We start from the raw sequence: 13,885 nt of genomic DNA on the forward strand, positions 1-13,885 counted from the left end.
TGGGATTATTATTATTATAATTATTATTATTATTATTGTATACAAATAAATAAAAATGGAAATAAGTGTTTGAGATTTAAAAGTGTCACCAATGCAAATTACAGTCTCCTGAACACTCTCCCCATCTGAAAATTCTGAAATTCCATTAAACATCTAAATAAAAAATATCACTGAAACTCTCCATATCTGAAAATTTAGAAATACCTTTAAATGTCTAAATTAAAGAAATCACTGAAATTGTTACACAGATAATATAATTTGTAATTTTTGTAACTTTTGTAAAAACAAACAAACAAAAAATGAAAAATGCATTCAATTAGAAAAAAGTGTTATAGTGGTCTCAGACTTGTGCACCCCATTATATGTCATGCAATTAATACATAATGTTGTTGGCACATGAAAACTTACAAAAACAATAGAAAACTACACTGAAAATTGTGGTGAAGTAAACATAGCAGAAAAGATTAAGTGCTTTCTACATTAAGAAAAGTTAAAGCATGAACTTGAAAATATTAAGTAAATTGAACGTTTGTACTCAATTCAATCATATAAAAAGTAATGATCTTGCTTATAAGTAAATATTATTTACCATTGTTTGTTATCTTTACAATGCGTCATCATGTATTAATCCTAAAGTAGAAAACCTTGTCATATTTATTCACTAATTTGAGTAAATTTCACTGTTAAATAAAAAAAGTAAATTTTTTTTAGCATGCACCGGATTTGAATAATTAATGAGCTTCCATGATTTCACTGTTTGCAAGTTTATTTACAACTGTTTTTATTTATGTTATTTTATTTATTTATTTATTTATTGTTATGTTTGGTAACTTCTTGTTTTGTGAAGTCTGAAGTTCATTTTCGACTCAAAATTACCTGTTCATGTTAAAAAAATTAAAAAATAAATGATATGTTGATTGTTACCGTCATCATGCTTTGTGTACCAAGTGTTGAGGTCTGCAGCTCTGTAACTTGTTTCTATTGCCAATGCTGCAAGATAATGTAGTCTAATAGATTATATAGCATGCAATAACTTTCTCACTGGAAAACTTCTATATGTCATGAGGTGCATGATTGAACAAGTTTATAAGGAAAGTTCAAAATGTAATATGTTCATAGATAATGTTCATTTAAATGTACTTATTTAAATTATGCATCATGTACATCAGATTTGTAAGTAAAAGTTACTGTATTAACTGAAATGTTAAAGTTAAATTTTATCACTCACTTTAATCAATATTATGTTATAAAGTTAATGACATTTTACTTAATTTTATACCATTAAAATTTACTTAGAAAAACTGTGTGCAAAACATGCAAAGTACAATTTAAGCAAATCTTCCTACATTGATAAGGTACACTTGCACTTTGCCCAAATTTTTTTATTTAGAGGGCCAAGATTCCCTGAGTCAAGCAGAACAAAACATATATCTCAGATTTAATTGAAGTCTATAAAATGTAAAAATCTTTTTCAAAATCCTCCTAGACTAACTATTGGTCCGATTCACATGAAATTTTGACTGTTTTTATATGAAAAAAAACAACAACAACAACTTAGTAACACTTTACAGTAAGGTTCCATTCATTAAATTTAATATATTAGGTATCATGAATGAACAATTAACAATATATTGTTTACAGCATTTATTAAAGGTGCAATATGTAATATATTTACTGTATTAAAGCATAAAATTATCATATGTTATCAGAGATTTAGGAGACATGCCAAATTGAAACACTGGCTTCTCCGAAAACAATGCTACAGCCAGTATATTCTACTTTGAAAAGTCCATTCCGGGCTGGAATTTCTGTTTGTGTTTTGGCCTGTGTGATCCCACCCACTGCCCATTTCCCAATAGTATTTTGACACCCCGGGTTGCCAGATTTGAAACAAGTTAACGGGCAAACACAGCGCGCTGCAGCCATGAAAGCCAGCAATACATCAAGCTAACACTGACAGAGTTATAAAAAATCCACATGAGCTGGTTTATAATTTGCAAACAATAAAAGCATTGTAAACATATACATTAGCTGATCAACTTACAGTGTTAGGCTCATCGCTTTCCATTGTCAGTTTGCTCATTCCTGTTGCATGTCCTCAACCTGGCAACAGGTGTGAGCTTTGAGTCTGGGGAGGAGGGGGCGGGGAGACAACTCTCTCAAATATTTTGAATTTGGACTGCAGTACCCATTTTAAACACTTGATGTCAATGTTACATATTGCTCCTTTAAAGGTGGAATATGTAACAATTTTCATGTAATATTCGCATTTTTTTTCTGCCAATGTGTGAACGGCTTGTAACGCAACTAAAAAAATGAGCCCTTCCCGGACTTCCTAGGTTGCCTATTAAAGCCTGTAGACTGATTTTCATGCGAAGGGAGCGGGTAGCTTTTGCCGGAAAAATCGAAAGGATGTGACGTTTATGCACGCTCCTGAGAGCCTTGCCTCAGTAATAGCCTCTCTTCCGTGTCAACAGACAGTCTGCAACACTAGGTAATGTTATCTTAGAGATGGAATCCAGCAAACGTCCGGCTTCCAGCACGACTCCTACACAAACTCAGAGTAAGCCAAAAAAAAAAAAAAAAAAAACATTTATCTACTGAATCCCATCTGGCTAAGCGGAAACATGATCGTGGTCGAGCGAAAGCTAGAGTGGACATCGGCAGGGCATTTGATTCCTGGAGGGACCTTTGTTCGATTTTGGAGATCAAAACCGACCCTGAATTGGTGTTCTTCTTATTGGACAAGTAAGCTTACATAACTGCAAAGCATGTGAAATATAGTGCCATAAGGACTGATCTGTGTAATTTGAGCTAACTTGATCTTGCCTGCTAACGCTGACGAATTACAAGCTACCTTACTTCGTAACTTTCAAATAATTTCAACGATCTTCTCTTTATACTAAAAGTCAGGTATACAGGATAAATTTAAGCAAATATGCTGGTTTCTTATTCGTAGTACAACATATGACTTACAAAACAATAGTGCAACAGTAAACTGTCTGGTATAGTTAAATGCAAAATTTCATCCGAATCAGATGGTTGAAAATGTAGTTTTATTTGGAAAACTCAAAATTGTGGACGCAGTACTTACAAAGCAACTAGAGTACTTAGTAATTAAATTACTTTATCCCTGACAGATCTGTACCATCAAATTAGGCAATTATGATCATTTTCTCTACTTTTTCAAACTGCTTGGGCCCTGATAATTGTCGCTGGCAGCTATATTATTTGTTGCTCTTTTGCCTTTGTTAAGTGTTACAACAACGATTAAAATATAGGGTACAATGGGGTTACATTTTTGCACTATAACTATTGTCTCTATTACACGATATTACTATAACCCCCCTCGCCACCTTTTTGAGAGAGAAAAAAGAAGAATTTGAATAAAAAAACTTTCTGATATTATTTATTTTCACACAAATTGTTGCTACATCAATATTGAATAAAAAGAAATGTATTTTTTCAATCTTGATACACTTTGTGACCAAATAAAAAGATGCACATTTTCCATAAGGTGTGCCTTCAGCACTGTTGTACCCTACTAAACTCCAGGTGTCAAAGCCAGACTCTTGGGGATTATTTATGAAAACTGGGACAGACTATGGACTATGTCGCATTGTGTGACCACAATCATTTGAAAAAAATAAAATAAAATATAGTTTTACTTTATTAGTACTAGTATTCTATTTTTGATGAAACACCAGAGGACCCCCTTTTTTTGTCCTTATGGGGGTCTGGGGACACCCCCCCACCCCCCAATTCAAATACTGCTAACCTCTATTCCAATTGTTAGCATTGTTTGTTTATATTAAAATATATGTACATTCAAATATGTACATTCACATGAATCAATAAAGATACTATTCCCTGAAACTGATTACATAATGTGCATTGTGTGTCCTATTGTATAGGACAGTGACTTTCACAGTAGCTTGTCAGGCAAAAATAGAAATAAATTACATTTTCACTCATGTAGTGTAAGCATAATGCAATTCTATCTGAAACCAGCTAACATGAAACGGCATGTTCTGACACATACAATCTGCTGACTCACACTGAATGACGCTTAATGTTTAAATACAGTGAGGGATGTGTGATCCACCCTGTACAAACTGTACTGGAATTTCCATTACTTCCAGACTCGTTTATGTTCAGTGATATTTCTAACATCTGAGTTACAGGTCGATGTGACTTTCAAAACTGAAAATAAATTGAATCAGTAACCTGTTTACCTCTCTTCAGATTTCCCCCATCTTTCAATCAACAGGTATAGTGTTTACCATCCTACAGCCCATTAACTTCACGAAAGGTGTAAAGTGCATGGGGTTTCAAATGTAATGATCCACCTGTACGGGACGCCCGGTCAAAAACAAAAAGGCAGCTATATATTTTCATTTATAAAGACCCATTTATACTGTGTGACACAAATAGTAAGCATGATATAATGAAGACAGCATGCTGTTTGTTAGTAAATATTTGACCTTTATTTTGTTAATGTACTAAAGCCAAAAGAAATGATTCCAATATTATCTGGAAAAAATATTGTATAAGAAACAGTGTATTCATGTCAATTTGAAACAGTATTAATGTCAAATTCAGTAAATGTAAATTTTCCAAGGATGCCCTAGCACCCCCATTGTGGACACATAAGGGTCCCCAAACCCTGCCTTAGTCACTGTACTGTTAAATAAGTCATCACATGCATGAGATTTTGAAACAAGTCAACACCGTTCTCCTAGTTATCAGGAGTGCGCATTCCATACAGTGGGGAATCCTGGTTCTCCGTCCATGTATCACACAAATCAGCTGTGATGTACAGAGAATTCCAGAGTGTGACTGGAATGTGACTTTTCACCAATCTCATTTGAAAGGGTGTGGTAGTACTAAAAGTTGTGTAAAAGAATGGCTTAACCTTGAAACAGGAGACAATTGGTTGTATTGATTTTAAAGGGCCAGTGCATTCCTTGCATTTTTACCTCACAGATATTTCTGCCTCTCATATTAAAGCTTGTCCAGCCAGAATCAGTGCATGTGGTGTGTGTGTGTGTGTGTGTGTGTGTGTGTGTGTGTGTGTGTGTGTGATTTCCCTTTATGTCAAGTGAGACTCTTTAGTTCTCTATATAAAGAGGTAATATGCACAGTGATGTTAAATGTAAGTGATATGTTACAGTTTACATTCATTCATTTAGCAGACGTTTTACCCAACAAATGTCCTGTAATTAATATAAAACTTCCAACAAATTTTTATTGTGGCGCAGTGAATAGAAAATCTCATAAAATATGTGATGTTCTTTTGTTTATGAGACACAAAAAGGAGTTTTTGGGACACAAATTACCCGACACTGACTACTAGCGCTTAAGTTTCTGCTCTTCTTCGCCCTCTAGTGGCAAAGAAAAGTAATATTTTCATAATTTATTTTATTCATTTTGAGGGCAACAGATCTCAAAACTCAAAACTTTTTTTTAACCATTTACCAACCTCAATTAAAAAAAATCTAAAATTCAATTAACTTTTATGATTCATAATTTATAAATAATTAATAATTACGTTTAATAATTATATGTTTACGGTAGGCTACAGTAATAAATTATCTTTATACACAAAGAAAGAAAGATAGATAGAAAGAAAAAAGGAAAGAAAGAAATAATAAATGAAAGGCAAGAAATGAAAGATAAGGAAAGAAAGACAGAAAGAAAAAATGATAGAAAAAAGAATGAAGGAAAGATAGAAAGAAAAAAGTAAAGGTAGATAGATAGAAAAAAGAAAGAAAGAAGGCAAGAAGAGAAAGAAAGATATATAAAAAGAAAAAATGAAAAAATAAAGAATGAAGGAAAGATAGAAAGAAAAAAGTAAATAAAGGTAGATAGATAGAAAGAAAGAAAGAAAGAAGGCAAGAAGAGAAAGAAAGATATATAAAAAGAAATAAAGAAAAATGAAAAAATAAAGAATGAAGGAAAGATAGAAAGAAAAAAGTAAATAAAGGTAGATAGATAGAAAGAAAGAAAGAAAGAAAGAAAGAAGGCAAGAAGAGAAAGAAAGATATATAAAAAGAAATAAAGAAAAAATGAAAAAATAAAGAATGAAGGAAAGATAGAAAGAAAAAAGTAAATAAAGGTAGATAGATAGAAAGAAAGAAAGAAAGAAAGAAAGAAAGAAAGAAGGCAAGAAGAGAAAGATATATAAAAAGAAAGAAAGAAAAAATGAAAAGATAAAGAATGAAGGAAAGATAGAAAGAAAAAAGGATAGATAGATAGATAGATAGATAGATAGATAGATAGATAGATAGATAGAAAAAGGAAAGAAAGAAGGCAAGAAAAGAAAGAAATACAAAGAAGGAAAGGTAGAAAGAAAGAAGGCAAAAAGATAGATGGATAGATAGAAAGAAAGAAAGAAAGAAAGGAGGAAAGATAGATACAAAGAAGGCAAGAAAAGAAAGATATATACAAAGAAGGAACGAAAGACTGAAAGAAAGAGACAGAAAAAGGAAAGAAAGAAAGAAGGCAAAACGATAGATAGATAGATAGATAGATAGATAGATAGATAGATAGATCTACAGCGCCACCTTGTGTGCTGGGTGTTGGCAGAATTACACATATTCTGGAATTACAATGTCAGTAGAAATCGTACAACACATTTGATCTAAAGATTCAATTGATTCTCGTCCGGGAAATCAGCTTAGTTAAAATCTTTTTATTTGATTTATTATTAAGAATATATATAAGTGTGATTAAAAATAATATATATTTAGCAAATGTACAACAAGACAATGCAGTAGTTATCGCTGACATTAAATGTTATCTCTGTAGAACCTAATACATAGAATCATACAATGAATAGTTAAATATTACAGGGAAATCCTGGTGTATATGATTAAGCAAGCATAAAACATATATTTATAATCATCATATTCTTTTGCTAACAGTGTTTTAGTAGCGTTTGTCCACATGTTTAATTTTGAACTAACAAAACAAAAGGTGTTAGTGGCTAAAACAACACCAGCCCTAATGAAAGACAATTAAGCATTAATTATTCAGCAATCTGTCCGTGTAAAGTTGCCAGAATCTAACAGTGGAGCTGTCCACCTCCTGTGGTGCTGAATCAAGAGCCCAACTGTGTGAAAACTTCAAGTGATGCTGCATCATTCGTGACCTCCAGCTGCGACAGGACAGACAAAACAATCTCATTATCCCTCCATTCAAAAGATGTTTTTCTGAATGCAATTGTCTGTGACGTGTCAATCCAGAGACTAAGAATAAAACCTGCAGATTATCTTCAACACGATTTGAAGTGATAAACACAGCAATCAAAAGCTGAGGAAGACCTAGAAATATATTAATATGAAAGTGTTTCTCTCACTTTGTGTAGGCTAAAATGTTCTGTCTCTGATACAATTAATCTATAATTATCTACAGTTTTAAGCATTTTAGCACAAATTAGATGAAGAATGAATAATAATAGATGTGATCTGATATGTACAGTGATGCACATTTCAGGCTGGTCTATATGTTGTAAACAAGAATAATGAAAATAACATGAATGTTTTATTTCAACATGAAGATTTAAAGTTAAAATGTATGTGAAAGTTTAAGGTTAGGTGTACAGGTATTTCAGGTGTTGTCAGTACTGAGCTCTATTTCTTGAGTTTTGTTTTTATATTTTTTTATTATTTTGTTTATCACATTTTATTTATTTTTGTGTGTGATAATATATAATAGGTGTGTGGTAATAATAGGCTTTTTTTTTTTTTTTTTTTATTCCCCTCTTTTTCGGTTTGAATATCTCTGGTGAGGGACCAGATAGGAACCTGACATTTTCCTCTGTAGTAGCAATCTGCTGTAAGAAGTTTGAGTTTGAGATTCCACTGGTTACATAGTTAGCTCTAGTAGAAATCTGAAGAAAAGCTTACTTTATTTATGCATTTTGAGAAATTAACAGATGTAATATAAGCATAACAAATAATTAAAATGAACAGTATTTTACAGTAATTATGTCTATGATTGACGTACAATAGCTTATGCTGGTCAGTGAGGTCTAAAATATTACTACTTTTGATACTGGCAACAGTGAAACGTGATCTATCACAGGGTTCTTCAAAACGTTCATAAACAAAAGCGTTTAGTTTTAAGTAACCTTAATGAACTGTATGTGGAGTTTAAAAATCAGCACCCAGAGTTAAAGATGGGGAGATCAAAATTTTGTGAACTGAGGCCAAAATGGTGTGTGCAGGCAGGAGCATCTGGAATGCACACTGTCTCTGTCTGCACACAACATCAGAACATCAAGCTGATGGTTGAGTCAGCAAAGCTAAAAGTGGACTACAAGGACCTGCTGGAACTTCTAGTCTGTGACATAAATAGTTATGACTGCATGCTCAACAAGTGTGACCAGTGTCCAGGTATAGAAGCCTTACTACAGATGCTTGAAGAGTCAGACAAAGATGACACACTTCCTGATAACATCACCTTTAAGCAGTGTGTTATGACTGACAGAGTAGATATGATCACTATCGTTCTCCCTAGGGATGAATTCTCTGTTTCTCTGGCTGAGAAACTCAATGAGTTAAAGACACACCATTGGTTGAGGACATCAGCTTGGAAAACTGTGATGTTTTTGTAAAATTCTTCCAACCACCTGGACCAAGATCATTCAAAATGTCCACTGAGGACAAAGTGTGGGCTCCCATGAACAATGTTCTCAGAAAACTGACACCTGCCGATTTGACTACGGCCACCGGATGCTCCCACAACATTTCAGAGAGACTGAGCAAGGAAATCTCACAGCTTCTAAAAAAACAAATCTGTTCATTTCTCAAAATGCATGAATAAATTAGGCTTTTCCTCAGCCTATTTCTACTAGCGCTAGCTCTGTAACCAGTGGAATACTACCATAGAGGACTTATATCAGTGAAAATTGCCGGTTCCTAACTGGTCCCTCACCAGAGATATTCGACCTAAAAGTGAGGGGAAATTTTAAAAAAATTACCTCAAATCTGAAATGTTCTGCATGCACACTATACTTACCTAGGTACCCCCTAAAAAAATTAAGACTGAGCCTTGAAACCTTTCCATTACAAATTGACCCTAAAAGTGGAACTTTGAGCAATCTTGAGCATTACATTTGAACTTAAGTTCTAAGTCTAAGGAACAAGAATGTGCAAAATATGTATATACTGCATGTTCATGTAACTTGTAATGTGCTCTTGAGATCAGTTTTTGTTCCAAGGAGCTAGGACCATCCTGAGCTGAGATATTGAGGTTTCTGTAAACAGCTGTATAACCAAAATTTGTCATGCTGTCATGTCACAAAGATGGCCTCCATGGTTAAACCAAGTAAAATTAAATAAAAAAACTGGTATACCAATTCATAGAGATAATCACTAAAAAAATATTAGGAAAATTAAAAATGGTCAAGCAACCAACTTTACACTTATTGGCATGGTTGGGAGGGTTACTTTTGAAATGTATTCCACCACAGATTACAGAATACATGCTGTAAAATGTAATTTGTAACATATTCCGTTAGATTACTCAAGGTCAGTAACGTATTCTAAATACTTTGGATTACTTCTTCAGCACTAGTAGATTTTTTTACTTGTTTTGACTATAAAAACTCTGCCAGTACAGTAAGAGAAAATACACATTAAAAATACATTCTCTGAAAAACCTAAATATCTAATGCAGTGTTGATCAAACTGATCTTGTTTTAAGGATTTTTAGATATTTTTACAGGAAAACAACACAAGAATACGATTTTGCCCTAATATCAAAGGTCTTACTAGAAAAAAGAAATTATTATCCAATGTGAATTTTCTTGATAAAAAAATATGATCGTGCCTGTGCATGTAAAATGGCTAGAAATAGTATTTTATCTTAGCGTAAAGCTGACAATTTACACAAGGGTTATTTCGATTTCTTCTGCTCCAAACTTATTTCAAAGTTACTTCTCTGTCTGCTCGTATGAATGTAACACATCATAAGAAAGTGTTTCACCGCAGTTCAGATGCACTTTGGATCGCATCATTTATATGTATAAATGTTTTCCATCTGAAAGGACTAAATATTAAATGAAACAAATGACAATAAAATGCAAAGTAATCTCTTCAGTAATCAAAATACTTTTTGAATGTAACTGTATTCTAATTACCAATGATTCAAATTGTAACTGTAGTAGAATAGAGTTACTTATATTTTGTATTTTAACACGTAATCCCGTTACATGTATCCCGTTACTCCCCAAACCTGCTTATTGGACCACTTGAGATGGACTGACCCAAACAGCGTGTAGGCCTAATAATTACACGCACACAAAAAATGTTTCAAATATAGTTTTAAATGTATTCATATTGATTCAGTGATGTTAAATAATATTTCTGAGTTGAATAAAACTTATGTTACCACATAAAGCACATTTTTAGGTTACTACTTAAAATAGTTTTAGATGATGAGTATTCACTGTTAAAGGTGGAAAACCAGAAACTGTTATCTTAAAGGAATATTCCGGGTTCAAGTTAAGCTCAATCGACAGCATTTGTGGCATAATATTGATTACCACAAAAAATGTTTTGACTCGTCCCTCCTTTTCTTAAAAAAAAGCAAAAATCTGGGTTCCAGTGAGGCACTTACAAGGGGAGTGAATGAGGCCAATCTGTAAATGTTCAAATGCTCACTGTTTCAAAAGTATAGCCACAAGACATAAACAATATGTGTGTTGACATGATTTTAGTGTGATAAAATCGCTTACTAACATTTTCTGTGTAAATTTATATCAAATTTTAAAACTTTTTTGCCATGACGATGTTGTCAACAAACTCTAAAATCACTGTAAAAATGACGATTTAAACAACTTTACAGCTCAAATAATACATGAGTTTAATCACAAGAATTAATGTAAGTGCTTTATAAAATTATAAGTTTCACATTTCTGCATTTAAACCCTCCAAAAATTGGCCCCATTCACTCCCATTGTAAGTGCCTCAATGTAACCTTCATTACACTGGAGCCTAAATAATTTTTTGTGGTAATCAACATTATGTCACATATGCTGTCGATTGAGCTTAACTTGTATTGAACCCTGAATATATCTTTAATATATATATTTTTTGTTGGTGGTGGTGAATGTATTCAGATTTTTTTCATTAAATAATATTTTTGAGTCGAATAAATCTTCATAATGAAGCACATTTTTTAGGTTTACATTTTTCTAAGAATGGAAGCAAACACATTTTTTGCTGTACAGATTATAATGACTCTAGATGAGTCTATACTATAAGGTAAATATAATCCATATAATCCATTTAGCAAGTCTCTATAGTAGCCTATTAAAAAGTAAACTCATACTAATATTTGTAAGATACTTTCTACTAGTAGGCCTAACTATGTAAATGAGGATTACCACCAAACAAATTGTCTATGGGTTCTCACGCTCATCTGACGTACAGATGAGTGTCTTGGGAAGAAAATCCCAGCTGAACATAATAATGGGATCCTAAATGGTTTGTAGCCTCAGCATCCCCCTTTAGAGAACATATGAGATACAATCTCTTATCAGTGTCTCCAGCTTCAGTGGGAGGAGAGCAGCGCTTATCTGTCAGCCTGGACTGACCCCAACACTCTCTGATGGCCCTCCACCGGGAGATATAACTGATGCCCACGCATGGGAAAAAAGAGCTAAATATATTCCCATCTTTGACTGAAGGAGATGTGTTTATCGTTGTGTTGAATCCACAATTAGAATTTAATTTATTGTTTTGCACTGCAAATGTACTGCTGTATTTGTAATAGCAATGAGAGCAAAACGTGCATATAAATTAGGCTATAAATGGACATATGTCAAAAACGCACTCCATGTAGGCCTACATGTGTTAATAAAACAGTCTCCTAAAGCCAACATCTATATATATATATATATATATATATATATATATATATATATATATATATATATATATATATATATATATATGAAATTATATATTTAGTTAAAAATATATTTTATAAATTATGTTATATATTTTATATATAATTATATGTATATATATATATATATAATAATGAAGCATATAATTTGTGATAAAAAATATGCTTAAGGCTTCTATCTTTAAATATTCACTGTCATCTGAGTAAAATGAATATTGTATACAGCAGTTATATGAGAAATATTTTATTTATTTTTTTCCAAAATTCTAGAAAACATTTGGATAAAGCTAATGGCTAAATTGAATTAAAAGACTGCAGAATCTATTCAGAAGTGGTTAAAGGGCATCAAATAAACAGATCTTACGCAAGCTTGTGCAAAAGTAGCATTTATAAACAGGCTTTTACCCTTCAATAAAAAAATTTCAAACTAAATAAAGCCAACAGACAGGTAGAGATACACAAAAGGACAAACTATTCATTGAACATTTTAACCTAAAAATGAGCTTCATGAGGTAACATTAAAGGAATATTACAGGTTCAATACAAGTTAAGCTCAATTGACAACATTTGTGGCAAAATGTTGATTACCACAAAATCAATTTGGACTCCTCCCTCCTTTTCTTAAAAAAATAAAATAAAAAAAATGTGGGTTACAGTGAGGCACTTACAATGGAGGTGAATGGGGCCAATCAGTAAACATTAAATTACTCACTGTTTCAAAAGTTTAGCCACAAAACCTAAATAATATGTGTGTTAACATGATTTTAGTGTAATAAAATCACTTACTAACATTTTCTGTATAACGTTATAGCCAATTTTACATCTTCGTTGCCATGACGATGTAATGTCAACAAACCCTAAAACCCTAAAATGACTGTAACAGTTATGATTTAAACAACTTTACAGCTCAAATAATAATTCAATTTTAACAGAAGAATTCATTTAAGTGCTTTTATAAAATTAAAAGCTTCACATTTCTGTGTTTAAACCCTCCAAAAATTGGCCCCATTCATTTCCATTGTAAGTGTCTCACTGTAACCCAAATTTCTGCTTTTTATTTATTTATGTATTTTTTATTTCTTTTTTAAGAAAAGGAGGGACGAGTCGAAATGATGTTTTTGTGGTAATCGACATTATGCCACAAATGCTTTCGATTGAGTTTAACTTATATTAAAGCCGGAATATCCCTTTAAAACTGGTTTGGGTCAAGAAAAATATTATTTAGCATCTCTGAATCATACTGAATACATGAATTACACCAACAAAACTCAGTTTAAGGGTTAGATCAGGTAAAATAGCACCTTGAAATAACAATTGCTTTGTGCTTACTGCCTTATAAAACAGATGTTTTTTATTTAAATTAAGATAATTTTACCTAATTATTCATGTGATTGCAGCTCTTTACTATTAAGGTGGGTTTTTCCATTCAAATAAATCAGCACAAAGAGCTTTAAAGGAATGTTCCGGGTTCAGTACAAGTTAAGCTCAATCGACAGCATTTGTGGCATAATGTTGATTACCACAAAAATTAATTTTGACTCGTTCCTCATTTTCTTAAATATTAATAATAATAATAATAATCATAATAATAATAATAAATAATAATAATAATAAAAAAAGAGCAAAAATCTGGGTTCCAGTGAGTCACTTACAATGAAGTGAATGGGGCCAATCCATAAACATTCAAATATTCACTGTTTCAAAAGTTTAACCACAAAACATAAACAATATGTGTGTAAGCATGATTTTAGTGTGATAAAATTGCTTACTAACCTTTTCTGTGTAAAGTTATAGCCAATTTTACAACTTCGTTACCATGACGATGTAATGTCAACAAACCATAAACCCCTAAAATGACTGTAAAAATGATGATTTAAACAACTTTACAGCTCAAATAAAACATGAGATTTAACAGAAGAATTAATGCAAGTGCTTTTATAAAATTATGAGCTTCACATTTCTGTGT

The sequence above is a fragment of the Myxocyprinus asiaticus genome, chromosome 17 (assembly GCF_019703515.2).
Source record: "Myxocyprinus asiaticus isolate MX2 ecotype Aquarium Trade chromosome 17, UBuf_Myxa_2, whole genome shotgun sequence".
Taxonomy (NCBI): Eukaryota; Metazoa; Chordata; class Actinopteri; order Cypriniformes; family Catostomidae; genus Myxocyprinus; species Myxocyprinus asiaticus.